The sequence below is a fragment of the Leptonotus elevatus genome, chromosome 7 (genome assembly GCF_054856555.1).
Source record: "Leptonotus elevatus isolate MCC_2025b chromosome 7, RoL_Lele_1.0, whole genome shotgun sequence".
NCBI lineage: Eukaryota > Metazoa > Chordata > Actinopteri > Syngnathiformes > Syngnathidae > Leptonotus > Leptonotus elevatus.
In genome coordinates this window covers 3,321,435-3,335,633 of record NC_141245.1, presented here as the reverse complement: position 1 = coordinate 3,335,633, position 14,199 = coordinate 3,321,435, and positions in this window count along the sequence as shown.

Here is a 14,199-nt window from a genome sequence, read left to right as displayed (position 1 = left end):
ATGGCCGTAGTATGTCTTTGCTTATCCAGGTGCGCCGTCAAATATGGTTGGGTCAATCTCCCTTGTGAGAGCCCTCCTGTAAGGAACTGCGTCACCTCCCTGTGGTGCCGGGTCAAGTTTTCGGTTCGGCAGCGACAGGAGTCCGGGAAACCACAGTGCGTGCTAATGACGCAAGGCGTAAGTTTGCTAGCCTTGCCAGGCCCTATGCTCCGTCAAACTCGGGGGGAGCCGCTCACCCGGCCGCCCCTCTGTCGCGTACTGTGCAGTCCTTTCGGCCTCGTAGTCCCACACGAGGACATGTTACGGACGCCCGTGGGGTTTGCCCCTCTGGCCAAGGGCCCCATGGTCAGCCCCGAGCTTCACACACATCCTTCCCCATTGTTGAATTATTAACATTGTTTTTCAGTTTCAATTTATATTTTAGCCGTTTTGGATTTAGTTATAGCTGTGTAGCTCAATGAATAGAATTGTCTATTGTATTCTTATCTGTCTCTTTCGCCTGAGAAGAAAAGGGCAACAAGTTCTTTTCCATGTTATCTAGAAGGGAGTGTAGTCTAGTACCGGTCTCAGCCGGTCGAAGTGAGACAGGCTGATTTATTATTGTTTAGGTCTAATCTGATTTATATTCCTGAGAACTTTTTGTGAAGGGGAGGAGACTTTTCGTATTCACCCACTTTTCAATAAATAATGATGTGCAGGAGAAGGAGGGGCACACTTTTGAACAGAACACTGCTTGGGTGACTTCAATTGTGTGATCAGAAGCTTCTGACTAATTACCTTTGCAAAGGGACTTCTTCACCAGAATCTCACCATTCAGTTAATTGAACACGCAAAGAGTAGAATACAAAAATTGTTTACTCTAACACCATCCTTCCCGTACACCTAAATCCGTGAGGGCCAGGGATTGAGCCCGAGGGGCCGGCAGTCGGTTACTTTTCCTGTCGCCTGCTCAACTACTGGGCTGCCCTCGCTTCGGACCCATCAATGCTTTCAACCTTGTCTCATGGGTACAGGATTCAGTTCCGACGCGGGCCCCCTCTCTCAATCTGGGTCAGAGAGACTGTCATCAGCGACCTGGAAAAGGCACCAGTTCTGAATGAAGAGCTAGCGACCCTCCTCGCCAAGTCCGCTATCGAAGCAGTGGATCCCTTGGCTCATCCAGGGGGATTCTACTCACCCTACTTCCTCATTCCAAAAAAGACAGGCGGATTACACCCTATCTTGGATCTGAGAGGTCTCAACCGTTACCTCAAGGTGTTGCCCTTCAGTATGCTAACAACGTCGGCCGTGTTGAGGACAATTGCCCGAGGGGAATGGTTCACATCAATCGATCTGAAGGACGCTTACTTCCGCATTCCTATTGCTCCTCAGCACAGGAAGTTTCTCCGCTTTGCCTACAGGGGTCGCTACTAGCAGTTTAGAGTACTCCCGTTTGGGCTGTCACTCTCTCCCAGAGTGTTCACAAGTGTAGTGACATTAGTATATTATCTTGGGTCATCAAAGTTCATTTAGTTTGTTTACCCTTAGGCTACATTCACACTGCAGGGCGTGATGCCCAATTCAGATTTTTTGTTAAATCCGATCTTTTTATGTACTGTTCACATTACAAAAACAAATGCGACATCTAATGTGAACGCAACGCGCCCATGATGCGACTAGCATGCGCAAAGAGCACACGTCGAGTGACGTACACCCAAAACAACGTCACGTTGCAGTGTTCACGGAAGTAACCCGGCTCGCAACGTTTCACCTCCAGCCAAGCTGTCAATTTGTTTTTGTGTGCCCAAATCTCCTTATGATGCAAAAATCTGGGGAAAAAATGACAGGCAATTATTTTAAGAAGGCATCGATTTACCATTTATAAGAACAAATAACAAAACAAAGAGTCTTTTATGAACACTTTTGTTGCTGCGACTTTCATCCTGCCTAAATTTGGCGTTGCTTTTCAACAGAACCCAATGTATCACATTGCTTCATTTACACAAATGTTTTGCTTGTTGAAATTTCCTGAATTGGTGTGAATCATAGAGATATCATATTACAATGTGAATTTTATGATATCAGGAATTAAAGAGCTCTTAATATGGTCGTGGTTACTGCTGTTACAAATTATGCAATTTGTAATTTGTGCTTTCTTTTCTTTTTACAGCTTGCATCATGCGCTGTAGCATAATGGAATGATAGACACCAGTTGAAAAAAGCAAGATTAAGAAAGCCTTCATTAACAAATGACGCATTTGTTGTTCATGTATAAAAAAAAAAAACAGCTTTAAAATAGACTTATTAATGTTAGGAGGCAGATACAGTACATTTTCATTTTTGATGAACCAGTCATTGTTGTTGTTTGTATAATGATAATTTTAGTTACAGTAATTGCATATAAAATTTGACTTTTTCAAGTTATTTTTGTTCAGTGCTTTGTTGAATTTAATAAAGAATAATATGATTAAGTTGGGCTTCGGCCTTCCTGGGTGGAGTTTGCATGTTCTCCCCGTGCTTGCGTGGGTTTTCTCCGGGTACTCCGGTTTCCTCCCACATTCCAAAAACATGCATGGCAGGTGAATTGGACACTCCAAATTGTCCATAGGTGTTATTGTGAGTATGGTTGTTCGTCTCTGTGTGCCCTGCGATTGGCTGGCAACCAGTTCAGGGTGTACCCCGCCTACTGCCCGAAGCCAGCTGGGATAGGCTCCAGCAACCCCCGCGACCCTTGTGAGGACAAGCGGTACAGAAAATGGATGGATGGATGGATGATTAAGTTGGATTCAGAACACTTTATTGATCCCAAAAGGGAAATTAATTTGTCTGTCAGCTCATCTGTAGAATTATAAAGCCAAATGACTATATGTCTGTGTCCTTACCTATGTTGTTTTAGTTAAGTAAAACTAAAATTAAATAAAACCTTTTCATTAACAAAATAAAATAACAAAAATGTTTTTAAAAAACAATTAAGTTTCCAAAACTATAATTCAAGCAAAAATTTCATTGATTTTTGTCTTTGGCAATTAATTTAATAAATTTGCCTTTGATGTTGATTTTAAATATAAGCTTTGAGCAATAACATTTTGATTCTAAGATTTTGCTCAATAGTATCTCAGTATTGCTAATTTTCTCCTTGGAGATCTCCAAGGTATCTCCAGTAAGTCTCATGTTTGACTCCCCTCTATAATTGCTATGTCTCCCTTATTTCACCCAGTGAATTTTAGGAGAAACAAATGAAAAACGTTTGAGACAAAAGAGAGAGTAAAATGAGACAGAGATGAGATTTTCACCTTTGTCTCACATCGTCTCACCTATTTCTCCTTATGCTCATTTTCTCCTTGAAGTTAGATCTCAGAATGATCTCCATTAAGTCTCAGGTGTGAATTTTAGAAGAAACAAATGAGAAACGTTTGAGACAAAAGAGAGAGTAAAATGAGACTGTGGTGAGATTCTCAAATTTGTCTCATGAGACAAGCAAGCTTTGAGCAAACAAACCCAATGTTTTTCAACGGACAGAGAGGGTCACAGACACATTTTCAATTTTGCATCGTTGTAATGGTGTCTAATGGACATTGTTACATTTGTCGTTTCAGATGAGAAAAGGTCGGTGCTCATCAAGGATGGCGCAAAGATGCTGGTGTGTGGCTCGAATTATGTTAAGAAAAAGTACCAAAACACAAACTGGAAACTCTAAAGAACGTAGAAAGGCAAACATTTAGAAAGCTAAGCTTAGTAAGATAATAGATTTTAGAAGGGACACAGCTGACAGCCTTAACGGCATTCATTAAGACCTCAAGCTGGCGTACAGCAGGATCGATGATGTCGAAAAACATGTTAGAACAGCACTGAAATAAAATATTAAGGATGTTCCATTAATATAACATTCTTCGATGCTTAATGTGTGAATCCTAACCCTAAGTAAGACGTTTTGTTGAATATTCCCATAAAAAATGATGTTGAAAAATCGATTCGGCCGCATATCGAATTGATTCAAGAATTGTGCGCTGTAATATCGCGATATATTGCAGAATCGATTTTTTTCTAACAACCCTATTGTTGTGTTTATGTTGGTCGCAACTATTAATCAAAACTACATACGTCTAAAAGTCAAGCTAGCCATCATGCCACGACGTGGGCCAATTTCAAAGTTAAATGTCTACTAAGGCTATTTGCATTGCCATCAATCTAAGCAAACTTTATTTTAAAGTTAGCCTCAGCGTAAGCGGTGTGTTATGTTGAGTATGTTTCAGCTTCTTTGACATGTCTGAATGGTGTCCACTGTAAATACGCACTTTGTTGTTGTTTTTCCCCCCACCAACCAATCCGCGGATCGTAGGCGTTCTGAACTGTGGGGCTTGATCCGAACCGACCACGGATCAACGCTGATCTATTTATCCATTTTATAAGATAAAAGATCCACAAACAAATTTGGTGGTGTATAAAACTGATGAAATTCATAAATGCTTTGAATTTTATTTATAGTAAATTGTACTCCCAGGCACAAGTGATCAATTTCTGAACGGTCTGAATCTGCCTCAAGTTGGAGAGAAACATCACAATTATTTTATGTCTGAAATAACAATAGAATAAATAAATACAGCAATTTCTAAACTTAAAAGTAACAAAAGCCCTGGAGCTGATGGTTGTATTTCAGAATGGTATAAACTTAAGTCTTCAGAATTTTTTTTTGACACCATTACTGTACAAGACCTTCAATTGGATAATAAGAGGAGCTATTCCATGTTCTGGGAGAGAAGCAATTAACTCAGTAATTGCAAAGGTAAAATAAACTGTTCAAATTATAGACCTATAAGACAGTAACGTGCGGTCAGGATAGGCAAGGTAGGCACTGCCTACCCCAGGCTGAAATGAAAGTTGAAACCGTTTGGCTTTTTCTACTTATTTTAATTATTTCTTTCATTTCAGAAAGCCTACACTACCTACAGGTTTAAAAGTGACAACATTTGGTGATTTTCATACCTCAATTAAAAATTACTCATTACTTCGTCTGGCCTGCAAGCAAAAATGCTGCAAAAATTATCCTCCTGAAGGCACACCGCTACTGTGTTTTTCCCAGCCCCGTCCGTGTAGCGATGTGTGTTCGCGCATGCGTAGTCAGTTTCCCAGTAGAAAAGTCCTTTACGCAAATAGGCAGATGGCTACGCAGCCTTTTTACATCGCTGTATTATTCCTATGCGTACATTCGCACAGTGCATTTGTGAATTCAAAACACACTTATTGCACAGCAAAGCGGTAAGATGACGGCACTCTGGAGAATATAAAACAATTTTCACGCCTTTCTTTTGAGGGAAAACGTCAGCTTTTGAAGGATGGTAGACCAACGCCTTAGCTACCGGATCTTCAGATAAGTAAGGGACAAAGAATCATTCGTACTTTTCACAAAAACTGGTGCAAAAGGAAAAATTGGCTTTGTGGATGTGCTTCGATTAACTAGCTGTTTCACTTTACATGGTGTTTGGCATTGCTATTGCTATTGCTAGCTTGATTTTGTGAGGAATTAGGCTGTTTTACAGGGAGATATGCACTTTATTACATTCTTTCCAGGTGGGTTTGAAATGGTCAGTTTTTCGTTGCCAAATGGGAGACAGTGCACTGCAACGTTTACTGTGGCTGGCAGACTGCACACTGGCTGACGGTGGCCCAGAACTTTAGCTGAATGGCAAATGTTGAGCTGCCGCACCAGAGGCGATGGCTACGAACTCCGCTCGAAGTTAAAAAAAAGAAAAAAAGATTGCGGAGCAAAAAATGTAAGACTTCAAAAGAGAGTAACGTTTTTTTCATTTTGTTTTCTACCCATACAGAGGAGGCATATGTTAAAATAGTTTGAATGTATGGCATTTTGTATCTGAGTATCAAGTATCTTGAGGTCAGGCTGAGTGTCCTCTTTTTTTGGAAATGAAAATATGGTCAACCTGGGATACGTTGTACACTCGCCTACCGACACACAAATTCGTAATTAGTGTGCGTCTCAATTTGCGACTGCCTGCCTACCCAAACCTAGAGCTCACTACACATCACTGCTATAAGTGTGCTCAATGTAGATTATAGATTGTTCACAGCAATTCTAGCAAGACAAATGGAAATAATTCTACCAGAAATGATCAGTTTAGATCAAACAGGATTCATGAAAGGAGAGACTGCAGGTCTACAGGAGATGCACGGAGGGACCTCAAGCATAAGTGGGTTACACACACAGACACAAAATGTAAAAGAAAAAAAAAGTGTATACAGTGTGTTTGTGGTGATCATGTCTCACGGGAAACTGAGATCTGTGACTCAAGAAGACCCCAAAGACAATGAAATGAGAAACCTAGATTTCCGGTTCCGGGTCGAAAATGGCGACAGCGTAGTTTGGTTTGGGTTTTGTTGTTTGTTTCTATCATGGGTTTGGAGTTTGTTTTGATTTTGCTCTCAAGTTTCTTTAGTCAATCTTGATCTGTGTTTTGTTTTGGTATCCTTGTATGTCTCCCTTGGTCTCGTTAAGTGTAATCCTGCCCTTCCTTGTGTGTCAACCAATCAGTGCCCTCAGCTGCGTAGCGGCTCCTTATATCAATCAATTTCACCCCTGCTGTCTGTGTCAAGCCATTGTTGTTTGTTTTCTCCTCTCACACTGCTGCTTTTTTGCCCTGTCGTTCCCCCTACGTCTTGCCTTTTTGGGGACTTTGTTGTTTTGTTCCCCGGCCAGTACTAAGTTTGCTTCCTTGTTTTGGTATAATTAAAGATTTGTTTGGACTTTACCTCTGCCTTCTCACCCTGCCTCCCTGCACTTGGGTCCACAATCGCCACCTCATCCCACCTCAACGTAACAACTGCTCCCCGAGAAAAGTGGAGAATATGCCCCAAAAATCATAAGCCTGAGGAAGCTATAAGCACAGACTGTGACAATATCAGAAGCTTGGATTATGTTAAAGACTACCAAGAGACAAACTGGAAACTCTAAAGGACGTGGAAAGGCAAACGATGAGAAAGCTAAGCTAGCAGAGGAACTAGCATACTGGGAGCCAGAGGACACCAAACTAACGGAGAAGCTAACAAGTGAAACCATGCAAGTACACGGTAAAATAGCTGTTTTGGAGACCGTCCTCAGGGAGATTAGAGATTTTAGAAGGGAGACACCCGATAGCCTTAATGGCATTCGTGAAGACTTCAAGCTGGCGAACGGCAGGATCGATGATGTCGATATCCCCTTTGGTCCAATTGCAAACATATCTTGTTGCCTCTAGCTGCCTCTGAGGAGGAACGGCAGTGGTCCAACACAGTCATCCCTTGCAAATGGACCTTTTGGAATTCCATGAAAAATGACCCAAACGTTTTGTCACATAAACATGATGGTATACTATACTTTCATTGAGGAATTTTGTCATTTAGAGCCCTGCTATTTTAACTAAGTAATGCCTCAGTATGTTTGGCCATAGAGACACTTCTCATGTTTGCGGAAAATCGTAGAAGCATTTCACCCAAATAACACCGTCGCCACAGTGAAACACGGTGGTGGGTGTATTATGCTGTGGGGATGCTTCAGTGCGTTTGGAACTGCAAATTTTGTCAAGGTGAATGGAATTGTGAAATGGGGGTATAAATCCTGTGTGGTGAGAACACCTGACACAGATAATCTGCTGATCCTCCTCTACCATGCCAGCAAGATCAACCTCTCAATCTATCTTGAACACGGCTCTGGAAAACATCGCATTCTCCTAAATGTGACGGAACTGTCTGAATCACTTGGCCCAGAGTTTACAGGTGCTCGTCAAAAATTAAAATATCCTCAAAGTTGAATAATTTCCTGTAATTCAAGTATTTATTTGTTTATTTTTACATTATTTGGGCTTCCAGCTCATAAAATGCATTAAATGGGGGGGGGGGGGGGGGGGGGGTCCAAAACGACCAAAGAGGAGGTTTATGGATGTAGTTAAAGAGGACATGAAGGTAGTTTGTGTGAGAGCAGAGGATGCAGAGGACAGGGTTCGATGGAGGCAACTGATTCGCTGTGGCGACCCCTGGAGGGAAAAGCCGAAAGGAAAAGAAGAAGAAGAAGTCAAATGTAATAAATTACTATTTCACTGAATTCCCTGTGTCATATCTATGGGGAAAAGTGTTAATTTGTCTCTGTAAGTTGTTTATATCAAAAGTTGTGCCACTTCCTATATCAGATTTAGATTTTCTGATTGGGTGCAGTAAAAAGTTAAAAAAGAAACATTTTAGACATTTTTTCAGCTTGTTACCTGACAGATTTTGAATATAGACACTTAAAGGATTAAAAAAACAAAAAAAACAGGCGGCATCAAAAAAGCCGGGGGTGCGCGTTTCCATCTAGACTACAGTGGCTCTAAGATTATAATAGATCTGTAATTGTGCATCTAACTGGACTTTCATCATCTTCAAATCACACATTTTTCCACATTATAATGTGGGATACAACAATCTTCTTATCTCTGGTCTAACAATTGGAATGGATTTAATTTCATCATAGAATAATAGCATATCGGTGGAGTTCTGATATGCCAAAACTCATTTTTTAATGGTTATAGTGTAATGTGATTTTACTTGCATCATAAGTAAGTGAAGTGCAAAATAGAGTTTTTTTTCACCCTGAAGGGTCTTCTTGAAAACATGCATTTACAGTTGTAGCAGTATTGCCAAAAAAGCACTCGCATACTGTAATGTCAGCTGGAATATCGCTCTGTATTGGAGCTGAACTCTTGATTTCACCTCTAGACTTGCAAAACAGCACATGATCAGATGCAATGTTGCCTCAGTTTTGCAAAGTGATGAGCATTTTATAAATCAATAAAGATGATGGCGTGTTGATAGTAATAAAGGAAGTATGGATTGGCTAGCTCTAACAGGCTTTTACAGTCCTGGCTTCTAAGACTGACACAGTAATGGCTATCTCATATATCATCTATACTAATGGACATCATGGCTCTGAGATTGAAATCCAGTCGGGGTTACTCCCTCTCACTTTTTTTTTTTGCCAGAGCAGTTTTTTTGGTCAGCAATGAATGGGCAAGATTACGGCTGAAATGAAAAAAGTGATCGCACGCACACGCACGCACGCACACACTGTTTTTATGATCACATATCAGTAGGTCTAGAGTAGTGGTGTCCAAACTCGGTCCTCGAGGGCCGGAGTCCTGCAGGTTTTGGATGTATCCCTGCTCCAACGCACCTGTTTCAATGAACAGGATCGTTATCAGGATTATGCAGAGCTTGCTGATGAGCTTCAGGTGTGTTGGAGAAGTGAAACATCCAAAACCTGCAGTACTATGGCCCTCGAGGACCGAGTTTGGACATCACTGGTCAAGAGCGAGGCGTGGTTTAAATCTGCGCTTGGGTGAGCTAGACTAGGTTTTGATATGTTCATGGACACAGGTAGCTTATCACAGTAAAAATTAAAATAAAGAAATAAAAATGCCCAGTTTTGCGCCGTTGTGGGTGTGAGCACAGCCAACTTGAATTCCTGTCAATCACAGTGGTTTATCTCATTTTGGGAAGCATTCCCACATATGTTATTGTAATTTTTTGCAGAGTAACAACTCCCACATAATACTTCCGATTTACACTGTACAAATGCTTTAAAGATTCACTCTTCCCGGGGTATATATCATCTGATTCCACATTACTTGCAGTATTGGCACAATTTAACGTTAAATATCAACGTTTCCCCATTCATTTTCAATGGGACAGACATTGAACTTTTTCGAAGTATCACTTTCCACGCTCACTTCCATACATATAACTTATCATCATTACCAGGTGTCTGATACTGCTCGGTAGCACAGTTGGTAAAGTGCATTGTCCATTAACCAGGAGGTCATAATTTATCTCTCAATTTACTTTAAAAGCATTCGACATTTCTTCAGAAATTTAACTTAGTCTAGGTTTTTCAAGGTTTCTCATTTTTCGCCTGAAGGGGTTTATTTTTTATTTTTCCTTGCCCTCTTGTGTTTTGATTAGGGGATGTCGTTGATATTTGTCAATTGAGGACATGTCAAGTCCTTTGTGACTTTGTGACTGTGTCTGTGTGATTAAGGGCTATATAAATAAACTTGAGTTGACTTGACTTGACCTTTAAAACTGTGCGCATGATGTGCAGTCCTTGACATGCTGGGAGAAGACACTGAGGGCCATATCCACTAAAGGTTTGCGTAGCTATTGCGCGGTGCTAACTAGTATAAATTGATTTTTTTTTTTTGCTATGTTGGTTTACAGCACATGACATGACTCGGGCTGATCGGCGCAGGGGGTTGGGTAGTGGGGGGTCTGGGGATATTTTGCGTTATTTTCACGTGACAGATGCATACTGTATGCCCTCATCAACCTCTGAAAAATTATTGTCCCAATAATTTATATTTTAAGGACATTGAATGAATGAATGGCGTCCTCCTCTCTGCTCACTACAGCTTAAATGAGGAAAATGCTTTTGCACCTCTTCCTCAGTTCAAGTTTGCTTTGTGATAATTTAATCTTTTTTGCAACTGTTACTAAACTCCCAAGTTTTTGGCACAAACCCATTGCCATGTGTGGTAAATCAGGTGCAAATTTGCTCCCAGCTGTCAAACTTTATGGGCGTGTTTGCGTTGGTATATCATTAGAGCAATATCCTTAGTGAATAGGACATTAACAGGGAACAAGCTGCAGGTGCAGATGTAGAGCAATTTTGGGGGCTGTAAGCGGTCTAAGCGCATTCTTAGTGGATTTTGTCCTTATTACAGTCCATGCGGGAGCTCGGCAAAGCCTAAGGAATTGCAAGCAGAACGCCACGGATGGATGATTTGGCCAAGGAGATCACAGATCTGTAAAGTGGGCACTTTCACCCTGATTGTACGTGTCCTTGTGTGAGCTGGTCTGCCACACCATGATGCTGGTGTTCACCATGCTGTCCAACACACACATCTGTAGAAAGCTTCCCACTCCAGCATGATGCTGCTTTCAGAGAAAGTATACAGAAAAAGCCCAGTGATGAATTGACTCTCTCAGAGTTGATTTCAACACTTGTAAAATAGTGAAAATATTTCACACTGAGAGAGAGTACATTTTTAACTCACAAAGTAGTTACTTGACACTGCAGGAGTAGACATTTAACTCTCCTCAGACACTCATGAAAGTTGACTCGACCACAACGGGGATCCAACCTGTGCACTCTGGTACCACAGGTAGTGACTTCAATCTCCAGGCTATCTAACCACATAGTGTTTGTAAACAAATTTAACCGGTAACTTCGACCCGTCGCGAGTGCTTGTTTTTTTTTTAAAATAGCGAACCCTTGAAAAAGATACACAAACATATTTTTTTCAAGGCATAAAGTACTCGCCGAAAATGTGGTATGTCAACATCGGCCCGTCACCGGCGAAAGCTTCTGCGTTTAGCGAGGGCTTTTGTTGGTTTGAATATTGGCTGTGACCTTTCTGTGTGGAGTTTGCCTGTACTCCCTGTGCCGTGTGTTTTCTGCGGATATTCTGGTTTGCTCCCAAAAACATGCATGTTAGGTTATTGAAGACTTAAATGGTGTGAGTTTGTTTGTCTGCATGTGCTCTATAACTGACTGACAACCAGTCCAGTATGTACTGTTGGAAATCAGTCCTTGATTTCTGCGTGTTCAAATAAATTCAAAGTTGAAATCTGTGAACAAGTTTGCCAGCTTTTATTTCAGAGTCTGAAAGACAAATTGAGGGGCTGCTCAATCCTACAGCTCACCCACAATTGTGTCCTTCTCAAAGTTCATGCATGCATATATACACAAATGTCCCCACCCCCTTCATCTTCAAGAAAGTACCATTTGGTCTTCCAAGCCATGTGACATTTCCTGTCAAAACAAGTCTACACACCCCCTCTCCTTATCTCAGAATGTGGGCAAACACTTCCTTGTACCAGGGACCCCCCATAAAACCCCAGATAGAGCAGAGCCCCCGAGGAATGAAAGAGAGACTTTGATCTTGTTTTGTCAGCAAAGCGAAATACAATCAGGCCATCTCCCATTGAGTTATTTTAGTCCTCAACAGATGTGAGGTAAATAATTGGCTTCTAGATAAACAATTTAACTCTGTAGCATCTTCGCACCAGAGACTCCCGCATATCGGCCCTGTTATTTCAGACACCCCTTATTTAGATTAAATCAGACACCTCACTTCCTTAGGGGGAAAGAACACAGACCACAGTCTAACTAACATATGGGGAACAGTTTTACATATCTAACTAAAATCAAAAACACTTTGAAGAATATATATTGAAACAGAAAAACAATGTTAATAATCCAACAGTACCCAACCTCTCACCTGATAATATCAGCCATCCTGTCATGGTGTTGGTGTTTAATTATTGGCAGGGATGTGTGCTGGCACTACATTCAAATGAGCCACAATGGAACCTCAATTCTCAAACTATGTATTGTTTGTAAAAGAGTCGAACCACCATTAGCGAGAAAAAATATGCTTCAACATTGCATTATTAATGTATGACGTCAGCGTCTCATGTAAAGCATCCCCACACCTATGACTAACATATATATATATATATATATATATATATATATATATATATATATATATATATATATATATATATATATATATATATATATATTAATACAGCATATGTTTAGCTTTTTTTCTGTGGATTTTCATGTCTCTTATTCTTAAAGAACAATAAACACTCACCTGAACTAACTCTACCCATTCCTTCGTGAGTCACACCAAAATGGACTTACACAAAATGTATATGAGTTAGTAGACATGCAATGTCCATTATATAAACATGTATATATTTTTTACTCTGAATTCATAAACCAACTGTCTGTTAACACAGTGTGACATGGGAAAATGCATACATTACACGCCGAGGCACTGATGTATTCGCTCATGTCAAAGAGTGTGTGTCGACATGCACATACATAAGTAGGCATGGTAATGAATTTGAATCCTGGGGAGGGAACAGCCATCATTCAAATACCCTTGCATTGTCCTTCATCTACATTGTGCATGCGAGTAGGGGCTTGGCAATGCACCAAACTGGCTCATTACACACACTGACAAGCAGACGTGCTAGCAAAACACACACACACACACACACACATACACACATACACAGGCACGCGCACACAAAGCAATGTCAAATATACAAAGAACATGTGTCATCATGTATGCATTTGCAATGCATTTGCGTTATTTGGGTTATTAATAAAGCATCTAACACATGCAGGTAGGATAGGTTGGATAGGACAACCAGGGATTAGGAAAAAGGTGAAGGGTCATTGTCTCCTTGTGACACCTTTGCCTTCATGTATGCGGTGGTGTTTGTCTGCGGACAAGTCATGAATGCCAAACAGCCAGTATGTGTGAGCTGAAAGAGGAGTAGAAGACTACTGATAGAATGAGAAATGATGAGTGCTGTGTGTGGTGTTTAGTCAGTGGACTTTTTCCTGCCTCTGGTAATTATTTATTTAATGCTCTAGCGACGCACTGGCTACTTTTAATGTAATACAACGCACTAATGTCACCTATTCAAGGGAAGAAAGAGGAAGAGGATGGTACATATTTGATTCAAGACGCGAGTAGGAAGGGAAGACGATGGAAGAGGGCTATGGAAGCCCAAAAGAGTCGCTATTAAATAAACAAAAACAGCGTTTTGAAATAAGTACTATTTTTCATAAGTAACTGACTGATGTGTAATATGACCATTAAATTGTAAAATACGTTAATATTATTATGAAATATGTTCTTACTATTCTTTTTTTTTTTTTCCTCTGGTCTAAAAAAGGGACCACATTTTTTATTATTATATATTTTTTAAGAGCTTAGTATTGTTCCTTCGGTAATGTCATCATCATTGCTCTTTATATATATATATATATATATATATATATATATATTATTATTTTTTGTATGTGGGTGAGTATGTGTATGTGCGTGCGTGCGTGCGTGTATTTGTTAGCTCACCAAAAACCTATTAGAAAAAATCCCATACCGTTCACCTAAACCGAACACCGCCGTCAGGAGACCCGAGGGGACCAAAGAAAACAAAGGAAAGTGAAATCCAGCACCGACCAAACACCGCCCACCGGGCCACCCACCAGAATTCTTCCCCAACCCCAGAAACATCTAAATTCCAACAAATCCAAAAAAAATAAAAATAATAATAATCTAGGGAGACCTCAAGAGACCGAAGGAGACTGAGGAAAGGAAGGAAGGACAGACGAAG